General features: G+C 29.3%; 1 non-coding gene across 1 annotated transcript; it reads left to right on the plus strand.

The window, feature by feature from the left end:
* Window positions 1-270: 270 nt before the first annotated feature.
* On the plus strand, window positions 271-374 carry LOC112096550. The gene has a single exon (XR_002904451.1). It is a non-coding gene; the product is annotated as a small nucleolar RNA R71 (small nucleolar RNA).
* Window positions 375-7084: the final 6710 nt, after the last annotated feature.

Here is a 7084-nt window from a genome sequence, read left to right on the forward strand (position 1 = left end):
ATTTGTCGAGCAAGACCTTCAACCATCTCCTTGACTTCTTTGATTCCCGAAGTTGATTCGCCAATTTGAACCTCATTCACTCCTTTAATTCTTGTAGTAGTCCTGAGTGATCGACTCCGTTGTTGGGAATTATCTGCTTGTTGCTGGAAGAATTCTCAAATTTCTGATGCACTTTTTGACATTAGCTCTCCTCCACTTGTTGCCATTAGCCATTCTTGCACATTTGGTAGTAATCCTTCCAAAAAGTATTGGCATTGGTGCCATTTCTCGTACCCATGATGTGGACACTTCAAGAGTAGCCCATTGAATCGCTCCCATGTTTCGAAAAACTGCTCGTCTTCTCTTTGAGTAAACTCTGAGATTTCCCTGCGAATAGCATTGGTTTTATGCACTGGGAAATATTTATTTAAAAATTTTGTTACCATTTGTTCCCATGATGTGATGCTATTAGCAGGTAAAGTATTTAACCATGAACGAGCTCTATCTTTTAAAGAAAATGGGAATAATCTAAGTTTAACATCATTGTCTGAAAAATTCTCGTATTTAAAAGTTTGACAAATAGCATGAAAATCATTCAGATGATTATATGGGTCCTCATTTTCTAGGCCATAAAATGTGGGGAGACAATTTAGCACACTAGGTTTTAGTTCAAAGCTCCTAGCAGCTACATTTGGGTATCTTATACATGATGTGCTCAAATTTGCTAAAGGACTGAAATAATCCTTAAATGGCCTCTCCTGTGGTTGCAAATCCATTTTATTTTTTACTTGTTTGTGTGTGCGAAGTGTTTTCTCAAGTTCAAGGTCTATAGGTTCAAGATTAGATAATAATGACCTACGACCATGCATGCAAAACAAATAAAATAAAAATAAAAATAAAGATGGGAACAAAACAAATAAAAATAAAGAAGAGGGAGAAATTACGATACTAACCTTATTGCGCTATTACAACATTTCTATAAAAATACACAAAAACAAATACGTGAAATAAATTAACTAAAAATAAAATAATAAGATAAACAAAAAAAAAATTACAAAGAAAAATAAATTGAAAATTAAATTATAGAATGTTAAAGAAGAGAAAAAGAAAAGAAATACTAACCTTTAAATGTAGATTCACTTTTTTTTTCTCCCCGGCAACGGCGCCAAAAACTTGTTGTGCAAATTTTAATGTACTCGCAAGCGCACGAATCTATTGTAGTATAGATCAATGGTGACGAGTGTCGATCCCACGAGGAGGTGCATTTTAATTATATGTAGAATTAATTTTGTAAATGGGTGGTTGAAATTGTGGTGGAAGTGATTTAAATTATCCTAAAATTGGAATTGAGATTCTAAAATTCGAATTGCAATGGCGAGAATAAATTGAAGCGAAATCTATTGAAATGACGTACTTGGGTATCTGGATCCGTATCAATATGCATCATGGGCTAAATATTCCTTATTAATACCAATTAAATCATGAGGGGAGAATCCACACCTCATGAACCACGCTCTAATCAATATGGTGATAAGGGCTTACCGTGCCAAATAATAATAACCTTATACTAGAGAGCCGGTATAACCAAGGCGGTACTAGACAAGATTAGTATTATTTGTCGACGAGAAGTCAAAACATCCACAAAAACTAGAGGGGAAGAGAAAATAAATTTACCAAATTAAGCCCATGACACATGTTGAGACTTCACCTTCAACCCAAGCTTGAAAGAAAATTAGCCACTCATAATTGAACTAGGGGCAAAATGGGAATTTATTAAAATACGAAGAAAATACAAGATGGAGAGGGAATTACAGAAAACAGAATCCAAAAATGGATTCAGAGATATCCAATTAGGGGGGAGAGGCTCCCTTTTTATAGATACATGGAGTAAATCATGGCCATCGGATTAAAAACAGTTTGGACGCTCAGGATTGCGCCACGTCATCAGTCAACAGTCCATGGTTTGACCACGTGGATGAACAGTAACACGGTTTGACCCGGATGAACAGTAACGCGGTTTGGTTGAAAATAATCCTATGTGATGCATGCACTGTATGTGAGATTTTTCGTCCACTGATATGCTGCCACGTCACCATCAACAGTATATAAGAATTTTAGTCCAACAGGATCATGACACCTCATCAGTCAATGCCACGTCATCAGTCCGTCTATGTGAACAGTATCGTGAATAGTAACGTATACAGTACCGTACACGTGAATAGTACCGTACATGTGAACAATGCCATTTTTCCTTTTATACTCCTCCTAAGGTTTTCGACCGTCCTGAGTTCAAAAGTGATGTCCGTTTTGCCATCTGATTTCTCGTTTATTGTGAAATGACTATGATGCCTCTAAAATACATAAAATACTTAATTAAAATAAAACACATGTAATTAAATCACAAGAAGGTTAAATACATAAAAGTAAGGGTTGTTAGTAAAACTTGAAATGTAAAATGACGGTTTTCTCCTTTATAAATATGCATTTTCTAACACTCAACAATATTCAATATCAAAACTTATTGTAATTAAATAATCAAAACTTATTTTGTTTAAAATGCTTTTCTTCCATTCAAAAAAATTATTTTCCTTTCTTTTTGTGTTATATCTTTAAAATTTAGATTTTACAAAATATTGTTTGTGTTTTATATTCAAAATTTAACACAAAGTCGTTTAAACTCGACTCATTGCTGGGACTTGGACAAAGTTCCAAGAGCAAGGAAAAGGGTGAAATCAAAAATAAGATACGGGTTTTATCAAATATAATATTATAATTATTTAGCAAAATTTCAATATGCCAATAAAATACTATTAGAATATATTTTCAAGATAGCCACGCAACATCAGGATCATTTGCATTATTATCGCCGTGGAACTGATCAACAACGGCGGGATTAGGGACGAGTACGGACGATTTTAGTCCTTATTTTTTTGAATATTCGACCTAATAGAAAATAATTTTTGTACTTTAAAAGTATTTTATAAAATTAATTTTCTTAAGAAATTCAATCTATCTTAAATTAAAAAAAAACCTCAAATATTATTATTATAAACAGAAAATTATTAGCTTAAAGTAAATAATATTTACACTTGAAATATATTTAGAGGAGAAGGCAGTGCTGTTGGGGAAAAATCAGGTTTTTAAATTTTTTATAAAACCTTTTTAAGATCGCTCTCATATAATATATAAGAATTTGTAATCTAGAAATCGTACCTTGAAAATTCGATTTAGCTTTTTCCGCTGAAATGATTTAGGCTCACAGATCACGATCCGTCACCACCACTCCTATTAGATCACGATTCGTCAGCACCACGCTTGTTAGAACACGAACTGGCACCAATGATCTTCCAGGTTATGACTCAGGTTTGATCTGCACTTGACGTGTGGACGCTTTTATCACTACCAAAGCAACTAGCACGAGAAAATTTTTCTCTCAACAATAGAGAGAAATTTTTTTTTCTCTTATCTGTATAAAGTGGCTGCTCTCTTTTTATTTAGAGAAAATAAGTCTTTTTATATCTACCTTTAGTGAAAACTCTAGGCCCCAAATAATCCAAAATCAAAACTCACGTTACTTGCTTTTTCTATAGGGGACCCACCTTGTAAAATAACATAAGATCCCTTACACACAATCTCATTAAATGGAGTCTCCCACTAAATGATATATTTAGGCTTTTGACCCAAATACCTAGTTATCTTGCTTATTAATCCAGTAGTGGTGCAGTCAATTAAATGAGCTAACCCGGGGATCATTTGGGAACATACAATAGTGGCTACAATAATTAGGACTGTAATTAAACTAGCCCAATTATTTAATTCCAAATCTACTCCACTAAAAGATTGGAACTGACTTCCATAATTGTATGCTCGAATAATAATTCGTCCCAAGCCACATTGATTTCTTTACTGCACAATCCTTTGTACCACATCGTTAATTAAATTGATATCTCAACTTTCCAATCAATTTAATAACATCTTATTCCTTGATACTTACTGATTTTCTCTAATGATCATTTTCAACATACTAAATATGTTGACACACTTTGGCCAGAGAATTCTATGATCAAGTGCCGAAAACCCATCAAAAGATGTGTTGTACAAATTCTATATTGTTAATCCATAACTCCAATACTCATAATTGCTCCTACCAAGATACTGGGTAATTTTGACCACAAGAATGTGTCGTGGCCACTGGTAACTCAAATGGAATAACAATTACAATCATGAAATCATAATTAACTCAAGATTAAGATTACAGTAAAATCAATGCCTATGAGATTTAATAAGTCTGACAGTCATTTTAATGTTAATTAAATCTCATATGTGATCCTATTCAATGTAGTCGTACTACATTAATAAATTCATACATGATTAAGATAAATCATTCAATGAATTCATTACAGTCTATACCTAAATAAAGTACCCAACTTTATTTATCAACTGAGAACTAAATTTATTTAATCATAAGATAACTTATATTTATATCTTCTGTGAATCCACATGGTGATAATATAAATACATGTAATATGATTAAATGGACTTTGATCAAAATATTAATGCAATTAAGATATTTGAATAAAATACCTCATTAATTTTATTAATCAGAAAAAATATTTATTACAATTAAATAAACACATATGCTTTTAAAGAGCATATTTTCCCAACAAGTGCAGCATGAGAGAGTTCAAATGAATTAAATCTAAGATTTTAAATCTTCTTCTTCTTCTTCTTATTTTATAAAATTCAAATAGAAGAATTGATCTAAAATATAGTTTAACCATAGAGATGCGAGGGTTTTATACAGTTTAATGTAAGGTGTTCACGGATTAGATTTTGCGGATTAGACATCAATCCATATCCAATCCATCATTTTGTGGATTGTAAATGTTCAATCCAATCCAATCCATAGATTGACGAATTCAATGCAAATCCAATCTATATGTCTGCGGATTTGACTTAATCCATATCCAATCCACTATTTTTACGGATTGGTTTGCGGATTAAAAATTTTTAATCCTGTTCACTCTACTAACTAATTAAATAAAAAAATCTAATATAAAAATAATTTTACTGATGATCAAATTCAAAATTGAATAAGATTTAAATAAATTAATTGTTTAAATAAAGTTAGAATAATACATTCAAAATTTCAAAATATAATACAGTGAAAAAAAATCTCATTCATTTAAATCAATACATGAAAATTAACTAAAATTATAAAAATTAAATATTTAGAAAGATATATTTGTTTATTTAATTATTCAATTATTCAATTATGTTTATTATACATTATTATCGGATAAGATATATATGGTGTTAATGTACCTATTTATTAGTAAGTAGTAATGCCACATTTAGAAGTTTTATTTTTTTAATTAAATAAATATATGTTATTATTTTTTTGTAGATTTGTGGATTTTTGCAGATTTATAAAAGTAAATCCATATTCAATTCACCGACTGCGGATTTTCAAAATTTCAATCCAATCCAATCCATCAATCCATAAATCAGATTTTTACAGATCAGATTTTCGCAGATTAGATGGATTGATCAAATTGTATTGGATTTTGAGCTCCCCTAGTTTAATGTTTAATTATCATATCAGGTAAGGTGAAATCATTTGTACTTAATTTTCTTGACACAATTAATTAATGTTGCGTTTACTTGTCAGTAATCAGAATGAGCCGTAATATGAATGGGTTGGAATCAAAATGAGCTGGAATGAAAATGGAGAATGAGAATCAGAATAAGTTGTTTACTTGACTTGCAAGAATTAGAATGAGAATGGACTGAAATTCCATTGATGTGTTTATTTTATCTTAGAATCAGAATCGAAATAAGTTGAATTGTTTCAAATTACTAAAATGCCCTTAATTAATTATAATAATAACCATCATCATCATCATCAACATTTGTGACTTTTATTATTATTCTTGTCATAATAATAATAATAATAATAATAATAATAAAAATAAAAATAAAATTTTTTAGTTTTTTTAATTTATATTCAAGGATTATAATTATTAATATATTATTCACAATAATATATTAATATAATTAATTAATATATTAATATAATATATTAATTAATTAATTATATTAACATATTAATTAATTAATTAATTATATTAACATATTAATTAATTAATTAATTATATTAACATATTAATTAATTAATTAATTATATTAACATATTAATTAATTAATTAATTATATTAACATATTAATTAATTATAAATTAGGACAAAGAGGGTATTTTAATTTTAGAGGACGGCAAAATGGTCAATCCATGAAATAGGAGACTCATTCTCAATTCCCCGGGAATAGGAGACCCTTATTCCCAAATTGTGGTGAGCCCCACGATTCCGATTCTAATTCCTGACTCTATTTTGCAAAGTAAACGTTGTCGATGATTTAGATTCCGGATTCCAATTCCCTAATCCGGTAAGTATACGCAACATAAGTGAGAAATGTATATATTGATTGAACTTTATTATGTCTGTGTTTAACCAGATGGATAGATGAAGACATTAAGCTTAGGAAGTTCTTAGTTTGAAATTTGAATAGGTTTCAATTTGATTGAAATCTAAATGGGTCAGAATACAAATGTTTAATAACATATTGACATGTTTGTTTTTGTTTTCTTTTTTTAATATCTAAATATAAGCCGCATTTTTTTGGGTAAATTAAAAATATCTTAAACATTATTATGTAACATTTATGTCCATCTAAGTCAAAACAAAAAAAGAGAATTAAGTTTTACAATAAATAAGTATATTGAATAGAGACACTTTTAGAATATAAAAAAATTATTTTTCATTTAGATAAAAGTCACAAAAGTTCACCTTCTTTTTTTAAATTCACATGTAAATGTTTGAAAATTAAATATAAATTATAGAAACCAACAAACAAATTTTAAAAAAAAGTTTAAAATTAATAAAATTTTAGAATTTAGACGTTTAATAAAAAAGCCCTTAGTGTTTGTTTATCTGTTCATCTGAATCTTGAAAATGTATGAATTTAACCGAAATTCCAATAAATCTAAATAATATATTTATTTTACCTATTTCATATCCTACATTTCTTTATTTATTAGGGATGAGCA

This window comes from Citrus clementina, unplaced genomic scaffold, assembly GCF_000493195.1.
Source record: "Citrus clementina cultivar Clemenules unplaced genomic scaffold, Citrus_clementina_v1.0 scaffold_8, whole genome shotgun sequence".
In the NCBI taxonomy this organism is placed as follows: Eukaryota; Viridiplantae; Streptophyta; class Magnoliopsida; order Sapindales; family Rutaceae; genus Citrus; species Citrus x clementina.